At 51.1% G+C, this 22,912-nt stretch overlaps 1 protein-coding gene across 1 annotated transcript in view; it reads right to left on the bottom strand.

Moving 5' to 3' along the window:
* The window catches only part of TSPAN18 (tetraspanin 18), a 187,232-nt gene that overhangs the window by 145,157 nt on the left and 19,163 nt on the right, over positions 1 to 22,912 (bottom strand). Inside the window, exon 2 of the mRNA XM_067037055.1 lies at positions 7,319 to 7,400. The gene's annotated coding sequence lies outside the window, so the exon portion shown is untranslated. The remainder of the gene's footprint in view (positions 1 to 7,318; positions 7,401 to 22,912) is intronic.

Below are 22,912 nucleotides of genomic sequence, written 5' to 3'. Positions count from 1 at the left end.
AGCAAAATGTGGTTCACACATACTGAGAAATATTATTCAGCTTTAAAAAGGAAGAAAATTCTGACATACGCTACAACATGGATCAACCTTGGGGATATTACACTAAGTGAAATAAGCAGTAAAAAAAAAAAATAATAATGTATGATTTCACTTACATAGGTACTTAGAGTAGTTAAAATCACAGGGGCAGAAAGTAGAATGGGGGTTGCCAGGGGCTGGGAGAAGGGAATAGGGAGTTATTGTTTGATGGGTATAGTTTCAGTTTCACAAGATGAAAAGTTCTGGAGATGGATGGTGGTGACGGTTGCACAACAGTTTGAGTGCACTTAATGCCACCAAACTGTACACTGAAAATGGTTAAAACATTAAGTTCTGTTATGTATATTTTACCACAAACAAAAAAATAGGGGAAAAAAGAAGTTATCAAATCATGAAAAGACATGGAAGAACCTTAAATGTATATTACTAAGTGAAAAAAGCCAATCTAAAAAGGCTCTGTACTGTATGATTCCAACGCTATGACATGAAGAAAGAGGCAAAACGATGGGGACAGTAAAAAGATGAGTGATTGCCAGGGCTCAGTAGGGAGGGAAGGATGAATTGGCAGAGCAGTGAAACTACTCTGTATGATACTATAATGGTGGACACATGTCGTTATCCATTTGTCCAAACCTATAGAATGAATGTACAACACCAACAGAGAACCACAGTATCAACTATGGGCTTTGGGTGATAATGATGTGTCAATATAGGTTCATCAATTGTAACGCATGTGCCACTGGGTGCGGGGTGTCAGTAGTGCGGGAGGCTGTACATGTGTGTAGGGATGTATATAGAGACAGAATATGTATATAGAGACAGAGAATGTGAGAATTCCCTGCACTTTCCCCTCAATTTTGCTGTGAATCTAAAACTGCTCTAGAAAATAAAGTCTATTAAAAAAAAAAAAAAAAGCTTCAGAGTCCAAAGCCCAATCTCCTTCCTCCATCCCACAATCTCCTTCCTCCATCCCCTTTCTGACCATTGCCCAGAAAGGGAGGACAGCTCGGCAAACCCCAAAGCACAGGGAATGGCTCCATTCATTTATTCTCAGATAATATACTACCACAGCCACCAAACATCACTGCCAGCCAGTTTGGACTTCTTCCTTTATTTGTAGGCTATAAACTAAAATACATTATTTTACACTGTTGACTAATAAAAGAGGCAGCTGGGTGCAGCAGAATGATCACCAGTCCAGGTCAGAAGACTCACAGACTGAGCCCATCTCTACCACTCCATAGCTGTGTGACCTCAGGCAAGTCACTGCCCCTCTCTGATGCTCACATGCATCTGAAAATGGGGTTTCTATTCCCTCCCTCTTTGCCACATCTGGCTGTTTGAAAGTTTTTCAGCTGTGATTCACAATGTGGATATATGTCATTACTTAAAAAAAAAAAAAAAAAAGCCTTTTAAGGGCATGTTTTGCTAATTTTTGCTGCATGAACAGAAAAACAATGATTTGCTCATTCTTTAGAAGAGGAAGTTTAGACTTATTATTATCTCTCCATGATGTTAAGTAGTGGTCACCCCACAGAGTGAGGGGGGGGGGGTCTGGCCTTGCTCTCACAGCCAACCAGGTCAGGGAGAGGGGGCAGCTCGGAGGGAAAACCTCCACTGGCTGAGCCTCCCATCAGGGACAGTGGGTGTGTGGTCCTGGGATGAGCCTTCTTGTGCAAATTTAAAACAACTTGAAGAAGAAAAGAAGGAAAAGGTTTGGGATGGACAATATCCTAGAGGGCAGAGAAGGACCAGGTTGCTGTCATGAGTCACATATGGACACAGGGCTGGCCCCAGGCCAGAAAGTTCTGGCAGACTTTGAGCTGAGTAAGCAGGAAACTGGGGTGGTGAGAACCTGTCACCCTGTCCCCTCACACACGTGTTCCAGAGAGCGAGGGAGAAGCCAGGAGGGTGACGAGGCCTGGGGCTGCTACCCCTTCCTGCCCTTAAACTCAGGGCTTGTGCCCCATCAGTCAGAACTGGACAAAAAGGAAGGGTGGTACTGGGACGACACAGGTAATGAGATCCACCACTTCCTGGAATGTTGTCTCCTTCCTGGGCAGTGGGCTACACACTTGATATCCATTGCCTCATTTAATCTTGACCATGAAGCCTGCAGTTCTAATGACTATCTTCATCTAACAGGAGAGTAAACTGAGTTCATCTGCCCCAGCTAAGAAATAGCCCTGAAATTCATCTAATACCAAAGCTACGCTCTCCCTCCTGGATTAACCTGCCTTATGATTCACAAATAATGCATGGAAATGTGATGTAAGTAGCAAGAGTGAATCCCTTTTCTACTTGATCAATGAAAAGATGGGAGCTTGAGTCCAATCACTGGATCCCAATGCCACCTCAGCTCCAGGAACAGACATAAAAGTTCTGGACTGAGGGAGATGATGGTCTCACCCACCTTGGCTGGACTCGGAACACAGCTGGAGCTCTGGCCTCAGCTCTGAGGGCTGAACTATGATAGTGCCAAGTTCAGGCCAGAGTCCACCCAGAAGAGGGTCAAGAGAGCAAGAAGTCCAGAGAGCACCTAGACCTGCATCCTCAGAGGGAGGCAGAGGTAACTACGACCCTGCACCCAGAAGATGAGAAGCTGTGGGGTGGGGATACAGGAGAATATGGCCGGGAGGGAAAGGGGTGATGCTTGTTCCCTTCAGCCCCACAAAGCAGATTTGGGGCAAGAAGATGGAAGGTACAAGAAAATAGATTTCAGTGCAGCACAAGGAGACATGTTGACCTGTCAGAGACAGCCCAAGGAGGCCCAAGGCAGCATAGGCTGCAATGGAGGCTATGAGCCTCAAGTCCCTGGTTGGGCGGATACTGACAACCTCCTGGCAGGAACTTTGGGGTGGAAAATCTGCCAAGCGTTCTCTGCCAAGAATCTGCCAAGGTCTTTAAGTCCCTTCCAGCCTTTGCAGAGCTGACCTGCTTGACCCACACCCAACCCTCTGAATGAGCAGGCAGAGAATATCAATTCACCTTACAGAGGCAATGGAGGTGCTCAGAGAGGTTGACCAACTTGCCCGAGATCACACAGTGGAGCAGAGCTGGAATGGAACTCAGGTCTTCCTCCAAATCACACTGGGGTGGGTAAGAGGTTAATCAAGCTCGCCTGGACCACTGGCTTCTGTTCTCATCTTTGGCATCTCTAACGCCTTTCCGGAATCAAGGAGAATCAGAATGTCTCCCTCATTAACCTCTTTCAACTCTCTCATGGCCTCTTCACCCCCACGATTGAAGCTTTAGTTCAGGGCCACATCCTCTCCACCCTGCACTGCCCTGGATCATTCCAGCAGCCTCTCAACCAGCCTCCCTAACTGTGCCTCATCTTCCTCTAAACACCAGTAGTGCAAAACCTTGGTTGCACATTGGCATCACCTGGGAAGCTTTAAAATATACTAATACTTCTCCATTAGTTACACATAAAGCAATAGTAATCAAAACAGCATGGTACTGGCATAAGGATAGATATATGGACCAGTGGAATAGAACTGAGAATCCAGAAATAAACCTATACATCTATGGCCAATGGATTTTCAACAAGGGTGCCAAGATTATTCAATGGGGAAAAACAGTCTCTTCAATGGTGGTCCTGGAGTAACTGGATATCCACAGGCCAAAGAATGAAGTTGGACCCCTACCTCACACCATATACAAAAATTAACTCAAAATGAATCAATGACCTAAACATAAGAGCTAAAGCCTTAAAACTCTTAGAAGAAAACACAGAGGCAAATCTTTACAACCTTGAATTTGGCAATGGATTCTTAGCTACGACACCAAAAGTACAAGCGACAAAAGGAAAAATAGATCAGTAGGTACAGGCTCTGCTGTGGTGGCAGCCAGGCCTCCTTCACCACCACCCACCCCCACCAGCCACCTGCTTCCCACTGTCAGATCTCAGCAGGAGGACAATCCAGAGGCCTCCTAAAAATTGCCTTCACTCATTTGCTCAGCCTGCTATGGAGGGCTGGGTGGGGAGATAAAAACATCAAGGGACTCCCCTTCCTGCCTGACCTCCAAACTCCACGCAAGGCTGGGTGGAGAATGCAGGAGCAGAGTGTGACCGTGGGAGCTGTGGGCTGTCACTGCAGGCTTGCGGGGCGCTCTGGGGACACACGGGGACCACCATGAACGCCGTGGGGTGATGCTGTGAGTTCCTGGGGGGTGCTTCACGGATGCCTTAGGTGGCTCTATGGGCGCCATGGGGAGCCACTGTAGTGATGTGGGGGGTCCCTACGGACACACACAGGGCACCTCTGTAGGTGCGGAGGGGTGCCTCTGCGGGCACTGTGGGTGCCGTGGGTGGCTATGGTAAACACACTATCTTTAGGGCAGGAGCCCCATGTTTGGGTCCTAACCTTGCTGCCTTTTAGAGGTGAACCCTGGGATAATTTACCACTTGTCTGAACCCCAGTTGTCCTCGCTTAAAAAGAGCTTATTAATCCCTGCCTCTTGGGGTGTGGGGAGGAACAGTGATTACCTACAGAAAGGGCCTGGGGAAAGATCACCAGGAGCGAAGTGTAAACCATGGGATAAAGGCTTAGGGAGAACCGTTCACACCCGAGATGGCCCCGTGCCCCAGGGGTGTCAGAACAGAGAGCTGACACAACCCAGGCCCTTCGTCTCAGGCCTTTTTTAGACCACGCACAAAGAGAGGTATGTGTCTCCAGGGTAACCCCACCGTGTGGTCACAAACACCTAGCTTTCACATCCCAAGGGCCTGAGCCTCTTCAAGGAGGTCACCCTGGGAGGCTACCCGCATTATTCCAGGGGGCTGCCCTCGTTCAGGGCACACAGGATCATCTCGCTGGTGATTTCCTGGCCCTCGTAACCACCTCTGTGTGTGTGTGTGTGTGTGTGTGTGTGTGTGTGTGTGTGCGCGCGCGCGCGCGCGTGTGGCCTCCACCAGCCTGGCTACCAGACCCCAGCAAACATTTCCCACAACAGCTCACGCCTGTCTGCCCGTTGCTGACAATCATCTTCCGATTCTCCCTGTGACTCTATAATTTCTGTTTCCTCACTAACAACAGGGGCCAGGCAAAATTACTCTGCTCCCTCAGCAGCCCTGCTGAAGGTAAACCAAGAACAAGGGCCCCCTTGCTGCTTCTTTCTGTACTCAAAGGGATTCTTTCCTCTCGTCTGAGGCCCACGGCTTCCCCTGATGGAGAAACATCCCTTGCAGAAAGATCCCGAGGAAGTTAAGCTTTTTCTGACTTGCTTCAGTGCCTTCTCCTGATTAAGAAAACCTGGCGGGATCCAGGCTCTGTGATAAGGTGACAGCTTCCTGCAGGGACCAGGGCGGCTGCTGCCAGGAGGCTTACAAGATTATGGTCCAGGCGGCTGGCAGAGCAGGGTGAGCTGTCGAGGGAGTGAGAGGAGTCCCCCAGGCCCCGGCCTCGGTGCTCCTCTGCCACTGACCACTTGGGTGGGCCTTGACGTGGCCCTGTTTTATCTGCTGCTAGGACCTGGCCACCCTGCCTTGGATTCCAGACGAAAATAATCCCAGCCAGCCAGAGGGCACATCCAAAGTTAGGAGGATGAGCTTGGAGACCAGGTGAATATCAGATCAGTGAGTCAGAAAGTGGCCAGTGCTTCCCAACCATGGGCACCAGAGGCAGCTGAAACTGCAAACACCATCCAGCGGCTGGACGCAGCACTCTAACGTGGGTACATGGCATCCACCCTCACAGCAGCCCCAGGAGGGACAAGGCCGGTGGAGGGGGTCTGTAGGGAGGGATGGTGTGGGGAGATTTCTTCAGCTCCCTCATCTCATCCTCTCCCCAAAACAACCCCATGAATAAGTGCGATGTTCCCATTTCAGAGATCAGAAAATCAAGACTCACAGAGATTTTACCAAGAGCCCAAAGTTTAAAAAGAAATTCTAGGAAAGAACTCACTTCCATGTCTTTTTCAGGAAATGAATTTCAGAGAGGTGATTTGGCTTCAAGGATTTTTTAACCTTAAGATTCAAGTCATAGAGCTGGTAAGCAAAATGCACAAGAACGCTTGGGTAGTTCAGGGAGGGGCTTCAAGTAAGCCCCATTACTTACTGCTGTGTGACCTTGAGCAAGTCACTTAACCTCTCTGAGGCCTGGTTTACTCTTCCCTGAGATGGAGGTGATAACAGGGCTGTTGGTAGAAACGTTGCACACAGCCCTCCACTTGGCACAGAGAAACCCTCAGTCAGTGTTGGTTAATCTGACTCTTCTGATTAGTTGGGACTCAAACACAGTCGCGTCTGCACCTCAGACCCTGTGGTCTTTCCCCTGAGGCTCTGAGTCATCCTTTGCTCAAGACTGGCAGTGAAATCTCAGAGCTTTCGAATGCCCCCTCCTCTCCACAGCCATGCCCAAGCCCCACCTCCATCTCTGCCTCCCTGTTCCCCCCAAACCTGCCCTTCCCCCAGCTCAGCCCTGGTCTTGGGACCTCAGCAACTGAGGACCTGCGGGCTGGAACAGAGATTCAAGTCACTGCTGCCCCACTTTACAGATGCGAAAATGAGGCCCAATGAGGGAAATGGCTTGGAAGGGCTCTTGAGGCACAATGGTGCCACAGACTGGGCCAGAGGACAGATATCCTGGCTCCTCATTCAGGAAACTTCCCTGAGGCAACCCAGCCCGTCACCAGTCCAGGGATTGTGGGCAGCCCAAGAAGCTCCCAGAGCCCAAGAAGCAGACCAAGGCTTCTCCGTTCCCAATTCCGTCACGGAATATGGTGACTGATCCTAGCCCTTGTGGATTTGAACTTTATCCAAAAAGACGGTCCTGGAATGGGGGAGGGGATGGGGTGAGGGATGGGCTGGAAATCATCCCAGGAAGGTATTTCCTTCCCACAATCCCAAGGCCGTGGTGGGTGCGGAGGAAGGGGAGGCGTGGCAGGGGTCCTTGACAGAGGCAGGACCCTCCGTGACCCCCCAGGAGCTCTGCTTTCCCTTGGAGGGCTCACTCCCTCCAGCCCTTGAACCCTCACTTCCTGGATCGACTCAGGACCAAGCACGACCTTTGGCCCCGTCAGTGGGGTGGCACCCAGTCTGGTAAGACCCCAGCAGCCTCTGTCTCCTCACCCCTCACCTTCACTCCCCATCCCTGAGCAAACATCTGGGGGTGAGGACAAGAGAGAAGCTGCCCTTTGCCTGCCCTGCCCTCCAGCACGAGCTGAGAGCTTTCCCTCTCAGAAATGGAGAGTCTGGAGGGGCAGGGAGCAGGAGAAGATTAGACCCTCTTATTTGAATATGTTAAGATCCACACTCCCGTGTCACCAATCATACCTCTTTCAACTGGTGTCTTTTCCTTTTAGGGATGTCAAGATTCTCTTGCAGTCTCTTTCTGAGGGTAGCTTCAGGATAAACTCTAGAAGGAAAAGAGGGAGAAATACATTTTAAAAAGGCAAGTGTGGGAGGCACGTGGCTTCTGGGGGCCACTTCGTCCAGATGTGCACCCACTCCCCCCTCTCATCTCTGAAGGCGCAGAAGTCACAGCCCCCGTGGCCAGAAAGACAGAAGCAAGCACCCAACCCCACAGAGGGTCCCAGGATGGCATCCCCAGAGCCTAGGGACTGGGGCATATTTTCAGTCTTCCAAAATCAGCCCAGGACCCTGTACGACGTCCCCGTGATAACACGGAGCGTGCTGTAACCACGGGCGGCACATTGTGTCACTTTGCTTCTAGCTAGAATAGTATCATCTTGGCGTGAGTACTCCATTTCCCTCAGGCAGAAAAAAGGCTTTCTGAGTCATTTCGAAAATGCAAAAGCGAATTAATCATTGCCTAATGAATGCAGGCTTTGGGGCAGACCGATATTTTCAAGATCTGGTATCCGTGAAGAGATAAGTAACAAGTGGAGAAATCTTTGGTGGTGAGAAAAACAACTCAGCCCCAGAGTGCAGGGGCCAGAAGTCCAGCCTCTCCCCCGACCCCTGCCTCCTCTCTGTCAGTTTGACAAAGAGTCCCCAGGTCACGGGAGAAGGATCAAATTCACCATGTCCAGGCCACATACCTGTCAGCCAAGGCTTAGGCCAGTCCCAGGGGACTAGCTTGTTCGCAAGCCCAGCTGAGCAACAAAAGGGCAAAACTTCACAGCGGAGTGGGAGCGGGGAGGGCTAAGCACCCCCATCCTTCCCTTCCCAACAACCTGGAGGCACAGTAGAAGCCCTGATCAAGTTTCATATTGTCTCAAATGGTAATGACCATAATCCTGATGCCCTCAACAATTCCATGAGAAAGGATGGCCACTTTAGAGATAAGGGCCATGGTGAATTCAGAGGCGTTAACTCACCCAAGGTCTCACCGCTGAAAAGGGGCAGGGCCAGGGCTACACTCAGGTCGGTGGGAAGTCAAGTCCCTTGCCAGTGCATCTCCGTGGTGGGAGAGGAGCAGTGAGTTCAGGTCTACCCTGTAGATCCCAACACCAGTGCACGCTGGGCATAAAAGAAGTTCACAGAACTCCCTGCTGACTGATGGGGAACAGGGCTTGGCCAGAGGACGTGATCTCGTTTTATTTAGCTATCTCTGCCTCAGACGTCCACCCAGGCAGTGTCAGCCCAAGGGACCTCAAGTGTCAGGGGCCAGACTAAGGCCAGTCAGAGGAATTCGTGATACATATACACATCCATATACATATACAGCCATATCCGTATCCATACACATACAGATATGGACGTATATAATATAATATAATTTTCATTTTTAACTACAAAAATGAAAGTTTTCCCATACTCGTTCATCCTATTGAACAGATAAACCCACTGCAAAATCTTTGTAATATGACGTTGTAGGCTATATTACATGTAATCACACATATGTGTACATGTGTGCATAAGCATGTGCCCACGGGGGCCCACAAGCAGACAGTGGCATTTTTTTACACAAATGGGACCTTACCTCGCATGTTCTACAACCCCAGTTATCAGTGATACCATGTCTACCTCTGCGAGTGAGCACACATGCATCTTCTGGAGTCTTTTTCACAGCCGCACAGTATCCCGTGGGAGGCGTGGACCACAGTGCACCCACCTCTCCCACCACGGATACGTGGAGATTTCCACCTCTGGCCATTACCACTTTGCGGCAACGGTCCCCTCGGCGCCCACATTTCTGTGTGGAAGAGTTCATGCAATTCCAAAGCCCGGATGCCCCGAAGTGGGACCGCCGGGCAGAGGCTCTGCACACATCACACTTGGCAAACTGCCTTCCCAAAATACTGAATCAACTCCCCTCAAATAGCAGGGCAGGAGTCCCTTCGCTTGAATGCAAATTTGAACCCAGGGTTCAGCCTACAGAGTCGCTTGTCTGCTCCCCTCCTGGTGGCCTGGGAGGTCGAATCCCCCCGGATGAGGGAGGAGTTTATTTCTTGGCTCACGCAGAGGTCCACCCCTCCACTTCCCCCAGAGCATCTCCCAGTGCCCGACCCACCTGAGCCGGGACCTACATTTATGGGCTCAGAACTGATAATGAAGTTTTACGAGCTCTGGGGACCGCGAAGAACACGTATTAACGTCAAGTGTGCCCGTCCGCCACGCAGCCTGGGAGAACGTGACACATTAACAAAATTAAAGGCTGCAGCCACGCCGGGGAAGGAGCCGAGGGCTGCTCGCCTGGCAGTGCGGGCAAGGCCCGTCAATAACAAAATTACTTTTCAGGTTTCACACTCCCGAGCCTGAAGCTGTCTCCCTTCTTCGATGGAATTCTGCCTTCCTGCAGACGGAGAGGAGATTAGTTTATTACCAGCCTGCCAGGAGAGGCAAAATCCAGCACTAATCCTAATTCCCATTTAAGCAGATCTGCATTGTGTGAGGGAAACCAGCTGCGCTCAGAATGTCTTCTCCCTTTCCCCTGAGATCTCATTCCAGCCCCCTCCTCTCCGTGGGGGAGGGAGGTCACTACAGATGTTAGGCCCGGAGCCCTCCCAGGAGGTGGGAAAAGAATCCCAAGGTTTAGGGCCAAGACGGGGAACTGGGGCTGGGTGACAAGAGGCAGCGTTGAAAGGCGGTGGGCTGGGTGACGGTGGTGGCCTTGACCAGGCTGTCTTGTGCCGTGGAAGGGAGAGGCCCTCATTGTTCTGGCCCCAGACCTGCTCTTGCTTTTGTACAAAGATCCGCGCCGCCCCCAGGTTTGAAGTGGCACAGGTTGGGATCCTGAGTCCAGCTCTAACTAGCCTTGTGACCTTGCGCAAATGACCTTCCTATTCCGTGCTCAACTCCTCATCTGGAAAACAGGGTTAACCACAGCTGATGCCTCCTAAGAGGTTGTGAGGATTACATGAGGAATGTATACACAGGACTTAGCCGAGAGCCTGGCACACGGTACCCTATTTCTTGAATGTAAGACTCCATGGGTTATAACCGTACCATTATTATACGGACTTCTAAGAAAAAGAAAACACTGCCTGTTAAACTAATTATGACATGTCACTTTTTGTACGATGCATCCTGGTTTCAGAGACCTTAAAATATATATATTTTTAAAGCGTGCCTTAGGGCTTCCCTGGTGGCGCAGTGGTTGAGAATCCGCCTGCCGATGCAGGGGATACGGGTTCGTGCCCCGGTCTGGGAGGATCCCACGTGCCGCGGAGCGGCTGGGCCCATGAGCCGTGGCCGCTGGGCCTGCGCGTCCGGAGCCTGTGCTCCGCAACGGGAGAGGCCACAACAGTGAGAGGCCCGCGTACAGCAAAAGGAAAAAAAAAAAAAAAAAAGTGTGCCTTAGAATCCATGAAATATATAGTAAGAGCTTAATCAGTGGTACTTAGTGATGATATTGGCCAGGTGCGTCCATTTTGCAAGGTCTAGTTCAAATCTTAGACCTTCTTCTTCCTCTTCTCTCTTCCAGTCAAAGCAAATCTGCACTGGGTGGGGATACCAGGCCTCAATTTAAAAGAAAAATTCTGATAGCCCTTCAGTGTCCTGGATAGGACCCGGATGAGAGACTTAAGTATCTACCCTGGTGATTCCTACTCTAGAACAGAGCACCCCTGTGTAACGGGCCACCCAGCTCAAAGACTCTTCACTCTTCTCCCAGTCAGTGTTTCTCTACCATCCCATGTCTCCCAAATGATTCCTGCCTCTCCATCCTCACTGCCCCTGCCAGCCCCGCCTGGCCTCAGCCTGACCGTTGCCTATCTGCTTGCTGCAAACAGGCTCCTGCTGGTCCGCCAGCCTGCGGGTGTCCCTTCCAACCTGCCCTCCCCTTTGCTGTCAGACTGAGCCCATACATGTCTTGCTCTCCTGCTTCAGTGGGTTCCCTGGCCTCCCTTTGCCTAGACACAGGGCCTTTTATCATCTGATCCCCAGTTACCCTTTCAGGCCCATCTTCAGGCCCTCGCAATATGCACAGACCCAACAGTTAAACTGAACTCCTCTGGACGCACACGCCCCACCAACACACTCGGCCCAAACTCGCTGCTGTTCACTGTGCCTGGAAGTCTGTTCTTCCTTTCCTAACCCTGAACTGCAGCCCCACCCCACACCCCCCAAATCACCTGGCAAACTCCTACCCATCCTGTAAAACCTTCCTTTGATCTCTCCTCTGGGAAACCTTCCCAGACTTACACAGGCATGATTAATCACTGTTCTCTGGGCTCTATGAGTTCCTGAAAGCTGGCGATTTTGTCTCAATTCCTGACTCAGATAATAATAGTTGGATGAATGGATAGTTGCTATGATAGATGGATGGATGGGTAGAGAATGGATCTATACAAGAACGGAACGGTAGGGGAGAAAAAAAGGAACTAGGTTGTAGTTGGTTGCAGGGATGGATGAATAATTGAAGGGATAGAAAGATGAAGGAATGGATACATGCATGGATGCATGCAGAAATGTATGGATACATGAATGCAAGCATGCATGGATGCATGGAAGCAGAAATGGATGGATGGATGGATGGATGGATGGAGAAATGGAGAAATGAACAGGACAGTTGGAAGGTGAATATATCTGTAAAAGAATGGGTTAAATGAAGAGTGGGAAGGCAAAACCAGGTTAATAGAGATAAGAGAGGGAACGAATGACTCTCAACTACTTGTATAATTTTCTCTGGACGTCGAGAAGCTGAGCCTCTTGCATCTATGAATGTACTCTGCTTTAGTCCTTTATGGATCCTAGCAGAGACCACTCAGTCAAACACTGTCAGCCCCCAGCTCCACCCCATCTCAACACTTGCTCTAGCTGTGGAGCTACAAGATGAGGCCTCAGGAAGGAGGGGTCAGAGTTAGCTCTTGCCTTGGCCTTGGCTGATCCAAGCGGTGAAAAACAGTGCCACAAGGAGACCAAAGTTTCCCTGTGTCTGAGTCAAGCCCCAGTCTGAGGGGCAGTTGGTTTGCCAGCTGTGTGCAATAGGCCTGGGACAGGCCAACTGCTGATGGAAGTTCCACGCTCCCCTGAAAAGATGCCATTTGGAAGAACCCGAAAATGGCTGAAGGGTCAGGGTAGGTAGACAGTGTAGCAGCATTTGGATGGTCACCTGTTAGTGGGCTTCGGTGGGGACGAAGCCCCCACTAGAGCCTGCTGCCTCTCTGCAATGTGCAGCAGGGTAGGTGGGAGGTGGGAGCCCTCAGCATCAAGTGGCAGTAAGCACTGTGGGCAAAAGAACAGGCTCTCCTGTTCCACAGGCCTGGGTTTGAATCGCGGCTAGGTCACCTGCCACCCGTGGAGCCTTGGGAAAGTTCCTTATCCCACTAGACCTCAGGTTATTCACCTGCGAAGTATGAACCATCACAGTCCTACCTCGCTGGCCCGAGCTGCGGATTAGACGAGCTAACGGATTATAAGTGATCCCCACGGTGCTCAGCACAGAATGAGCCCTTGGAGGCCACAGGAATTCTGTAAAGTAGAACCTGCTGATGCTCTCTGTCAAAAGGGTAGTGGCCACGATCACTGATTCCAAGTCATACTCCTCAGGACCCTTCCCTCTCTCCCTTAGGGGTCTGCATTCAGAACAGATGGAGTCTATACCCCATATATACATCCTACCACTTAATTCACAATAGCTGGACTTTCTGATGGTTTATATATTAAGTTTCCACATGATGTTGAAGGTGACTGATTTAGAGCCTCTTGATATCCTAGAATCCCAAGTCAGTAGGATTTCAGACGAGGTGGAGAGCTAGGAGGGCTTCCTGGAAGAGGCAGCAAGGGAAGGCGAGAGGGAGGAAGGTGATCCGCTCAATGATGAGCCTCTTCCTGGCTAGCTCCTGCTAGAAATCCCTCCCCACCCCACCCCCTCCACTCTAGCCACCCACAGTGGACCAGCCATCCTTCTGAGTTCTGTGACCACAAGGACTCTTGGTCTTGTGCCAGCAGAAGGGGCAGCAGCGTTCTCAGCGAGCCCCAGATGCCGGCTCAGCCTTGGGCCCCTCTCCCCACACCGATGCCAGGCCACAGGATCCAGGCTGGGCCACCGCCAGCCTGATGCGTCGCTTGCTGACGGATAAGAGCTCTGCAGTTTAAGGCTCCAAAGCAAAGCTGGGGCTTTGTTTTGCTTTGTTTTAAATTAGCAAAGCAGGGGGCTGGGGAGGGGGGAGAGGGAGAGGAGCCAAGGCTTATTCAGGACGAGCTCCTGCTGCGTCCTGAATCTCAGCGACCCCCTGGGCAGCCCTTAATGAAGCCTGAAGCCGCCTGAGCGTGTCGTGCCCCTGCCTTGTCTCTCCACCTGCACTTGTCTCGGCTGCAGGAGTCAGAGCACTTCCCAGTGCCGCCCGCCCTGTCACTCAGCCCCGTCACCCTCTGTTCCCATAAGGAGTCCCTGAACGAGCCTGTCAATTGTGCCTCAGGGTCACAATGGGGCTGAAGGGGGAGCCATGACGGCCTCAGAAAGACTGGGATTTAGGATTTACTTTTGCTCTGGGAGTGGAGGGCCGCTCGCTACCTGTCATTGGGCACAGTGCAGTGGGCGCTGGCGCTGCTAGCAAGGGCCCCGGAGGGTCTGCCCGATGGGCGAGGGACTCCCGATCTGAGCCCATTGGCTCTTGGTGGCTTGGGGAGGGTGAAAGGGCCCAGAAGAGGGAGGTACCAACCCTATAAATTAACATGTGAAGCTGTTTATTCTCAGTGCAACCGTCATTAGTGATCGTCCCCCCTTCTCCGCACCTGCCGGCAGGTCTGGAGCTTTTCTGCACGAGCCAGCCAGGGTCTCTCACGCCCTCCCCCATAGGATGCATACAACAGACGCCACCGCCAAGATGCTCTACGGAGCAGGAAGGAGAACTGGGGAGACCCCCTGTCACCAGCGGGCATTGCCCTGCCTCTGCTCGCCCTCTTTCCTGTCTGCAAGCAATTTTTGGTAACTGAGGAGGATAAGGACAAGGGCTATGCATACACTGGAGCTGACTTTACTTCTGATCTCACCCCTCTTCCTCCCACACTGCAAGGACAACGTTACCAGCCTTCCCATTTTACAGATGAGGAAAGTGAGCCCGAGCCACAGTATTTTTATGCAATTAAACATCGGTTTAGTTCATGGAGAAAGGGAAAGAGAATCAACAGCAGTGTCTGCTAAGGAAGGTTCACTCTTCTCACAAGGAGATGGGGCTCCAGCAGACCTGTCAGGCAAGTGCCCAGCATCTGGTCCCAGAGGAACCCAGAAGCCCTAATCGTTTAAGGGACTTGTCTCTGAAGATGTAGCCTGGATGCCTGGCCTTTGCTCATCTGTGTGAACAAAGAAATGCAAGAGCTGAGATGCCCCATAACTCTCGTACCAAGTGTCCAGCATTCTCCTCTTCACTAGCAAAGGAAGGAAGTGACGCTGAGAGACGTCAAGCAGCTCGTCTGCAGTGACAGAGCTGGACCAGGCAGAGGGAGGACCAGAACCCACGATTTTGTCTGCGGCCAAAGTCTTGGAGCCACTTCGCCTGAGTCCAGCCTGCATTAGGCTGGCCCCGTAGTGTCTGTCCTTCCAACAATGCATCTGAGAGGTTCTCAGGCCATTGGGCTGTTCAAACAAAGATACCTGGTGTTTCAAAGGCTTCACGAACAGTCCAGCACTTCTAGCACAGGGTTCAAGAAGAGCTAAGTCTGTCTCAGTGCTGAAGCTGACTTTGGCGCAAAATGTGTCTCAACACACCGCGGACCTGGAATTCAACGGGGATCCGCTGTGAAGTCAGTCATACACCTATGGGAGTGCCTGTGAGAGGATGTTCTGCCTCTAAGCGAAGCAGTATTAAAAAGCCACACGACAGTAATAGAGATGTTTCCAAACTGGCTGCCCTGCCGCTAGCAAGGAAGCCAAAAGCTGAGAACTCATCACTAAAGGCCCAACCCCACAGCCAACCACAGCTCTCCTCTGCAACGTGGGGCTATTAATTCAGACTTTATGACCCACAGGGCTACAGTGGAATCTGGGCAAAGGGCACCCCAACTCCTTGTAATTCTTCCCTGCTCAAGTCCCTGTAAATATATTCCAATGCAGAAAAGCATCTGCGGGAGGGAAGATGGCAGATCTATTAGCATTTTGATGGGTTTTCCCAACACATGGAACAAGAGAGCTTTAAAATTCACAGCACAGAGATGAATCCTTCCATCACATCTCTCCGTCCACAGCTGGAAGTGGCCAAAACTTTTTACCCCTTTAAGATCTTGACTCAGATAGAAAGTTAGGAACTCAGAGAGCTCAGTCTTCAGAGTCCTACAGAGAAGAGACAGCTGGGTTTTCTCGACCAAGTGTATAGAGCCCTCCAAACACAATTAAAGGGCAGAATCAGGGATGGGGGAGGTAGAAGGCCGTGACACTGTGCGGGGGTTGGGAGCTTCTCTGACTCAACGGAAGGACGCGGCCAGTTCTGGAGAGGAGCCCTGCTTGTTCCAACAGCAAGGTTCACCTTTTGTAACTGACAAAGGCTAGGCCTCTTAACATCCCTGTTCGCTCACTCAACAAGCACCTTGGAAGAATCACCATATGCCACATATTAGGTGCTTGAGAGAGAAGGATCAGGAAGATAGTTCAGCTCAGTAAATCTCTGACCTCAAGAAACTCAGCCTAGGGGTTTCCCTGGTGTCTCAGTGGTTAAGAATCAGCCTGCCGATGCAGGGGACACGGGTTCGAGCCCTGGTCTGGGAAGATCCCACATGCCATGGAGCAACTGAGCCCGTGAGCCACAACTACTGAGCCTGTGCTCCAGCGCCTGCAAGCCACAGATACTGGGCCCACGTGCCACAACTACTGAAGCCTGTGTGCCTAGAGCCCGTGCTCTGCAACAAGAGAAGCCACGACAATGAGAAGCCAGCGCATGGCAATGAAGAGTAGCCCCCGCTCGCCGCGACTAGAGAAAGCCCGCGCGCAGCAACGAAGACCCAACACAGCCAAAAATAAAAACAAACAAATAAATTAATTTTTTAAAAAAAAGAAACTCAGTCTAGATGGGGAGAGAGAGAGAGAGAGAGGGAAATGGACAAACACAATAAAATGCAGCAGGCGACTGAGATCAATGCAGTTGCCCTGGGACCTCGAGATGGCAGGGGATGGGGGCCCCTCAATCAAGCTGGGTTGAAGAGCTGGTCACACCCTTGGGAGATCCTGGTCCTTCCTCAGAACTTTCTTTTGAAAATGAATGTGATGGAATATTAAGTGTAGAAGGCAAGGTGTGTAGTTTTCTAGTGTATGATCAGGAAGAATATATAGATACTGTTAAGGTCAATGATAACCAAACTTTCAACATCATACTGGAGCACTGTTTACCAGACTCACCCAAGGGGTCATTATCTAGGGGATTCTAGAGAAATGTAACTTTGACTCATGGGAGGTTACAGGTGAATTTGTAGATTTTTTTTTTGGCCTGGTAGAAAAGATAACCCAACAGTTAGGATTAACCTTTGTGTATACAATCCAGCCATCTTCCAGTACTCTTTCTCCCATGCCTACATAACCGCTGTTTCTCTAATTCTCCAGCTTCACCAATGAGCATCTCCTGTTGGCTTCCTCATTCACGAGTCAAATCAGTCTCTGACTCATGTTCATTCTAGATGTACATGTGATTCTATAGGATTTATAATTTTTTGAAACTTATACTTTGACAGTACATGCCCAATTACACACACACACACACACACACACACACAATGCACAGGGATAAAAATGGAAAAAACTACAGCAAAATGCTACCACTGGGTATCTTTAGGTAGCTGACGTTTGTATACAAGTGACTTTTATAATCAGAAAAAAGTGATAAACTTTTTTTTTTTTTTTTTTTTGCGGTACGCGGGCCTCTCACTGTTGTGGCCTCTCCCGTTGCGGAGCACAGGCTCCGGACGCGCAGGCTCAGCGGCCACGGCTCACGGGCCCAGCCGCTCCGCGGCACGTGGGATCCTCCCGGACCGGGGCACGAACCCGCGTCCCCCGCATCGGCAGGCGGACTCTCAACCACTGCGCCACCAGGGAAGCCCAAACATTACTTTTTAAATGAAGAAACACACACCCATGTCAGATTCCCCGGACTAATACCAGTTGTTTGCTTATCCCATCTGTCAGAGTGGGTGGGGCTCCAAGCACTTAAGAGGACCACCTGATAAAGTCCTCGCCATGATACCACGCCCTGCGAAAGGCACCGTTACGCTCCCCACTCCACAGAGGAGGAAATGCAATCACGTAGTTAGCCTCAGATCTCAACAGTAAGAGCTACGATCTGAACCCCAGGCAGCCCGGCCCTACAGGCTGCCTGCTTAACCACCCCGCCAGACGCCCGCCTCCCGAGTGGAAAAGGAAGAAATAAACACATCTGCCGGGCTGCCAGGGTCAGGCTTGGGGAAGACCGTGTTCCCACCTCCTCCCAGAGCACAGTGTGCTGGGAAGCGAAGCGCGAGCCTCGCCAGCCCTGAATTGAATTCACATGTGTCTCTCCTCGCCCACACTTGCAGGCAGGGACCCCGCTCTTCTCCATTCTTGAACCTCCCATCAGGCTGGGATTGGACCCCAGTGGATGCTCAGCAAATGTCTCAGAGCACCTCTCTCCCTGCTCTGACGGTGTACTCCATTCAGGGACTCTAAAAGCCAGACTCTAATTAATAGTTCACTCCGTCTCTCTCTTTGCCCGCATAGGCACTACAGACTGGTTTATTACCTAGATCATAAAGCAAAGCACAGCCTGGCTTCAGCAAAGTGGGGTTTCAGTGTGTTGGAAAGGACCCTGGCCTAGGAACCTGGAGGACATGGGCCCTCTCTTTAAATCACTGTGTGACCTTGGGCAAGTCACCAAGAGTCTCTGGGCCATCACCTCACCTTTAAAATTGGCAGGAGGACCCACTGTGCCATGATGCCCCAGATGTTTTGCCAGCATCAGTCTCACTTTCGCTGCCAGGGTGTTTTATATGCAGCAGGCGTGGAGCCCGCACCACAGACCCACACCTATTGATTCTCACTAAAGCTCTTCACGTGGCAGGTCACTGCTGCTTCAATCTGTGCGGAAATTAGGTTTTGAGGGAGGAGTACCTTGTGATCTGGAAAACCAAATTGGGGTGGAGGGCTGCAAAAGGGGAGGTGGGGAGAGATGCTTCATCTCAGTAGGGCTCCTGAGAGCCCCTACACATCACCCCATCTGTGGGTTCATTCTGGTCGCAACTTATTTATTTTTATTTTGGGGTCATATACGCTCGCAGAGTCAGGCACGATTGTTTGGGTAAACACTGTTTCAAAGGATTCCAAATCAAAAGCTTCAGTTTCCTTGATTTAACAATAAATATCCATCCAGCCTCTACCTATGACTGTGAGGAAGGCAGGAGACAGAATAACTGTCAGCCACTAAGTAAGTGTCACTATTGAAAGACGCATCTCTAGGTGATTAATTAGGACCCGTGGCCCAAAGAAACACAGGACAGCCCTCTTATAAACACGGGAAATGATACAGCTAATGAAAATGATTCTAGCAGACGTGCCTGCTTCTGATTCCTGGGTGAGTTACTGCACCTTTCGGGGTCTCAGTTTCGTTCTCTATCACCTAATGGCCTGTGGTTCTCAGAATGGGTTTCCCAGGGGCTCCTCAGGAGACACCCACGTGGAGGGGGAGGGGCGGAGGGCGGACCAGCCCCCTACACCTGCTTCAACAGGGCAGCTCCCTTTTGAGTTATTCTGGGGGCTCCGAGGCTCCATGGTGAACTTTCTTTGAGGTTGTGACAAAAGTAATTTGAATGCCACCGGGCTAAGTCATCACAGCTTCTTTTCACTTTAGCATCTTGAATGTACCTTGGTTAAGCAACTCCCAGGCATTCTGATAGGCAAATGGTTTTTACTCAAAGGCCTCGTGGTGATCCATGCATAATATCACTTGGGGATGGAATGCCTCTGACCCTGGGATGGGCTGTCTATGTCAGGTAGCAAGCCCACATCCCTAGCAAAAGAGTCTCTGCCAAGACAGGTCATAACACCACAGCAAGAGCTGGCACACGTGGGAACGCTTACACTGTCCCATATACTTTATCTCTCTCGGCGCTCGTGGCAACTTGATGCAACCGGCCTTGATCTTCTCTTCATTTTACAAACGGAGAACCTGCACGTCAGAGAAGTTGAGTAACCTACCCGTGGACACACAGCTCTTCAGCCTGGATTTAACCCCAGCACCCTGTCTCTTTTCTTTTATGATTCCATTTATTTAAAATGTCCAGAATCGGCAAATCCATAGAGATAGAAAGTAGATGAGCGTTGCCAGGGGCCGGGGCAGGTGGTGGAATGGGGCAAATGGGGAGTAACTGCTACCAGACAGAGGGTTACTTTTCAGGGTGATGAAAACGTTCTAAACTCTATGGTGGTGATGGTTCCACAACGATGCACGTATACTAAAAGCCATTGAATTTCATACTCAAAGTGGGTGAACTGTGTGGTATTTAAAATATACATCAATAAAGCTGTTGTATTAAAAAAGAAACCTCACGGGCTTCCCTGGTGGTGCAGTGGTTGAGAATCCGCCTGCCGATGCAGGAGACACGGGTTCGTGCCCCGGTCCGGGAAGATCCCACGTGCCGCGGAGCGGCTGGGCCCGTGAGCCACGGCCGCTGAGCCTGCGCGTCCGGAGCCTGTGCTCCGCAACGGGAGAGGCCACAACAGTGAGAGGCCCGCATACCGGAAAAAAAAAAAAAAAAAGAAACCTCACAAAATTCAGGATGTTAATCTCTGCTATGAATAGGGAAACGATCACCTTGTATCAGGACCCTTGACAGCACTGGTCAATGAATTTCCTTTTTAAACATCTTTAGATTAGTCACACAGATCAGAGTTATTAACATTGAGAATTTACTTTTTAAAGAGGAGGTGACCATCTTACACACTGTCCCAGGAAAGGCGAGGTTGAATAGTGGAAATAATTACCTAAATCCTAAATAACTACCTTGGCATCCCGCCGTTGCAAAGGCAGGAGAGCTGCTCAGCATCTACGTTAAACAGATTATCCACGTGATCAGATTGTCCGTTTCAGATTGATCCCAGCACCCTGTCTCTTAATCACTGCCTGAAATCACTGCATATACGGCCCCAGACAGCCACAAGATATCATGCCGGAAGGGGACTTGGGGACCAGCCGGTCCTCTCCTTCATTTTACAATGAGTGACTGAGGCCCGGAGACGGTAAGGGACTTACCCAAGGTTCATAATGAATTTGTAAGTAGAGCAGGATTAAAAGTCAGACTCCCGTCTTGAAATCCTATGTCTTTCCACTCCACCTTGGCACCACTGGGCCACGTAGGACAGCACGCTTTGGTGGTCGAAGCTTGGTGCAAGGGCAGATCACTGCCCAGTTACAGACCCAGCCGTGCCACTGATTGACTGCGTGACACAGCCTCCCAGGCTCCTGTCTCACCATCCTTAAAACAGGAATGATTTTCATACGTAACCTGTAGGGCTGTCGCAAGGATTCAGCGGGACGGTATATGTCATGTATTCTCAATAAATTCTAGCTCTCTCAGGGCCAGAACCTGGGGTGGGGGCAGGCACACAAAATAAAGTGGATCCTTCTGATGGGCTTTGGTGCAGGAAACATAAGGTCTTTGTCCCGGTGTCCACGGCCCCTCCTCCATCATCAGCAGCAAACTGACCACCACCCCTGTTTCCCTAGTCACCTCTACTGGGGACACCAAGAGGAAGAGGAATGGGACCCAGTGAGATGCTATCACATTGTGTCTCTCCAAAGTCAAGAACGAATCATCCTCTTGAACTTCCTAGTTTCTCCTGACCCCATGTTAATTTCTAGCTCCAAATAACATGATGTCTCCTCAGTGTCAGGAAAGGCTAAAGAGTAATTTCAGGTTGGCACACGGTCCGCCTAATGAGATCGGATCCACGCATCTGCTGAGTCAGGGAAATCAAGATGCGGGAAGAACCTCGTCTCTGACCATCCGAGATACTGCAGAAGAGAGCGATGATCTCTTTAAAAGTAAAACTGGCAGCTCTGCCTCTGTGGTGAGGGAGGAACCAAGGCCCAGAGAGGTTGAGTGATTTGGCCCATGTCACACAGCCATAGAGGCTTTTGATTAAAGAGACAGAGTGAGAAGCAGATCTCCTGACCTCGTGGCTCCGCTGGCACTTGGAGGGGCGGGGGGTGGTGGTGGAGGGGATGAGGGGGTGCAAGAGACAGGAGGGGAGTTTGAGTGTGAAAACGGCTCTTCATCGCTCTGAGTGTAAGTAGTTGAGAGCGTGAGCCTCTGAGGGAGAGGGAAAATCCTACGGGGCGTCTGACGTCCCACCTGCCCTTGGAGTGTGAGCAGATAAGTGTGAACAAGTGTGAGCAAGAGGGCTGTGAGCGGGCAGGGAGTGAATGAGCGAGGGAGAGGAAATCCGAGTGCTGGAGAGAGAACAAGAGGAGGAAAAACATTTGGGCCGTTTTCAAATTCCCACAGTCAAATAAATCAAAACAGATTGTTCTGAGACAAAGAGGCCATTCCAAACCACATCCTTTACACCGAAATAGACCCTCAGTGGTCCACGTGACGCTTTCTCACAACCAATAATAGCGGCGACGGCAACGTTCACAGTCGTAGTTAGGAGCAGCCATGATGAGCAGATGTGATCAACGCCCGCTTTCCAGATCAGGCCACTGAGGCTTGGAGAGGGTAAGTCACATGGTCCCTACACCTCCCTGCCCGGGGTGGGGTCGGGGGGACTCCTGGAATCAGGAAGCCTGGTGCGCAGCGGAGATGCAACCAGAAAGGGTCACCTGGAGGCGCCAGGCGTTCCTGAGAACTGTCCCCTTGAGGCAGGGCCACTCTGGCTGCTGCAAGCAGGGTGGAGAAGCAAGGCACCAAGGAGCAAGCAGGGAGTAAGGACGGAATGTTCCTAGCTGCCCCACGGGGCAAAGCAGATGCCCGTCTGTGCAGGAGTGCCTGGCTCCATGATGGTCACTCTTAGCTACTAAGGAGCTGTGGTCATCACCTCACCTGGACGCCTGGCCCTGACCAGCCAGAGGAAGGCCCTGCCCTTCCATTCAAGCTGGGGCCTGATGCACAGGACGGGGCCAGAGAGGAGGGCACTGCCAGGGCCCCAGAAAACAGGTCTCCCATCTCCCACCTCAACCTCCCCAAAGGGAACTTGGGTCCAGGCGTCCACGTCTCACTAGCCGCCGAGTCTCCGCTCCCAGTGGGCACGAGGGGACAGCACCAGGCCGGCGGTGGGGGGCGGGCAAATGTAGCTCTGCCAGAGCAGCCACGGCCACCAGGCACGCATGCATTTTCTCATCGTCAACTAGTCCCAACCCCCAAACAACCCCGTGATGTGGTATCACTCTCCTCGCTTTACAAATGAGTAAACCGAGGCTCAGAGAGACTAAATCACTCGCCCAAAGTCTCCAAAGCTGCGAGTGTACGCACGGTCAGGACTGAAGCCAGCCTGACAAGGAGACCTTGCTATTTCTACCCCATCCATCACTCACCCGCAAAGCCCTTCTCTCTGACGGAGGTTGGGAG

This window comes from Kogia breviceps, chromosome 7 (assembly GCF_026419965.1).
Source record: "Kogia breviceps isolate mKogBre1 chromosome 7, mKogBre1 haplotype 1, whole genome shotgun sequence".
Taxonomy (NCBI): Eukaryota; Metazoa; Chordata; class Mammalia; order Artiodactyla; family Physeteridae; genus Kogia; species Kogia breviceps.
Note: the sequence above shows the minus strand (reverse complement) of the source record. Positions and strands in the feature narration are given on the sequence as shown.